This window comes from Terrapene carolina, unplaced genomic scaffold (genome assembly GCF_002925995.2).
Source record: "Terrapene carolina triunguis isolate 2854851 unplaced genomic scaffold, T_m_triunguis-2.0 Scaffold714, whole genome shotgun sequence".
Classification (NCBI taxonomy): Eukaryota; Metazoa; Chordata; order Testudines; family Emydidae; genus Terrapene; species Terrapene triunguis.
In genome coordinates, this window is record NW_020665065.1 from 1,815,714 (window position 1) to 1,817,732 (window position 2,019).

Here is a 2,019-nt window from a genome sequence, read left to right on the forward strand (position 1 = left end):
GAGCAGGTGTGCTGGACCCCAATGCCACCTCTGCCATGTGTGTTGGGTTCCTATGGCTTTCCTTATGTCCTTCAAAGAGGTGGGCTTGGTTTAGTAGCGGGAGCTGAGCAAAGCACCAAAGAAATCTGACGTTTTCTCATGCATAAAGAAAGGGAGGCTGAGAGACTGACGTGGATTGTCACAGAAAGGAATGTCTGATCTGAGGATGGTGTCAAAATGTTTGAAATTCCTACTCAGGTGGACAAAACCACAGCACGGTCCTTCCAGACCCTTTCTGTGTGTGGATGGCAGGGGAGCCTGGGATGTGGAGATCGGAGCAGGTGCTGCAGCACAGAGCGAATACTCTGCTTTATTCTGGGCAGCAGGATTGTGCCGTCTGTAAAAGGCTGGTGGGGGTTTAGCTGAACCCCATGTTCTCTCCTGGTATTTATTAGTAGCTGTAACACGTGCATCATTTATCTCTCTAGTGATCGCTAACACGCTGCATCCTCCTGTTCAGGCTGGGGTTGAAAGTTGAGCTTGCGTTTCCTTTAGAGAAGAATAAAGATATTTCTCATTTTAGTCAGAGCGGTTGGCTCACCAAGGGAAGCAGCCTTATCTCCAAGGTACGGTAGCCTGACACTACAGTGCCTAATAGTGCGGGGCGTGTGTGTGTGTGTGAGTGAGTGAGTGAGACTTATCCAAGTCCTGGCTCCCTCTCTGTCTGGGGAAAGGGGGATTGAACAGTACGAACTGGCCCGTGTTCATGCTCTGGGAACAGACTGAGCGCTGTTACGGAGTTGGGTTAGTCACAGTCAGATGGAAACATGGGGCTCAGCATATGGCAGGTAAGAAAACATTATGGCAACACTCGGCTGATGTTGTTGCTAGAGCGTGCGGTGCGTCTGGGCCATCGCAATGCATCCAGGCTGCTCCAGACAGAAACAGCTGCTTCCTGAGCAGAGCGAACAGATTCAGTTTTGACATTTAGAAAAAATTAGGGTGTTTTCTTCTTCCCCTATTGATGTGATTAAAAACAAAACCCAGCCAGAGATTGCTCTGGGCTGACAAACTCAGCCTCTCCCCCCCTCTCTCCCCCACCGCATTTGAGGGCAAGGCCTTTCTGAGGGCAGAAGAATGGGGTGTGTTTTGCAGGGAACATTGATACACTGGGCAGAATTCAGGCACTGAAAAGCTTTTGTTGCCAGCGAAAGGCTGAGTTAATCACCAACAAAACCAGTGTGTCTCTTCTGTCCTTTCTTGACACTGTCTGTGAGCCACAAAGAGAGGTGGGTCAGGAGGGAAGAGGAGGCGACATTTCCATTTCAATGGCGGTGTCCAGGCCTCTGGGTTAACCTGCTGTTCTGCTACAATGCAGCGAACTCCGCAGTGTCAGGATCACTCTGTTCTGCCTGGAGGGAGAGGGGGGTCCAGGGGAAGGGGGGGCACTGGAGACTTTCTGTGAGCTCCTTTGTTTCACTAGGACTCTCGCTCGTGGGGAGAAGTTACATTCCACTCGTGACCCTTCCCAATTTCCAAGTGCTACTTTTTGAGTATGTGTAGGGTGCATGTGCGTACAGTGTCTTGCATAATGGAAGGGAACTAACAGCATCGAGCTAAGCTAAGAAGCGTATAGAGCCCAGGGCCAGGCAAGGAGAAAGGGGCTCAGTATTTTGTAATACTTGAACCCTCATTGTTATTTTTTTAATTATGTGAATTAAATTTTATACCTGATTTCTCTAGGGGGAAAAAAAGGAGAAGATTGGTACCTGATAAGCTAATGACACTGGCTCCAGTGGACCAAGAACAGAGGCCAGCTTTAAGACAGGCTAAGTGAATTAGGCCCATTTTTCTAGATTCTGTAATGGCCGGTGACCATAGACAGATCTGTGATTCACTTAGTGCATCTTCATAACTCACTGCCGAGGCTGAGAGTCGTAGTTCCTAGAGTCAGACTGCTCGTGGGTTCTGCCACAGCCCGAGGATCCATTTCTTGTACAGGCTCGCACGAGGCCCCGTTGTACAGGCTCGCACGAGGCC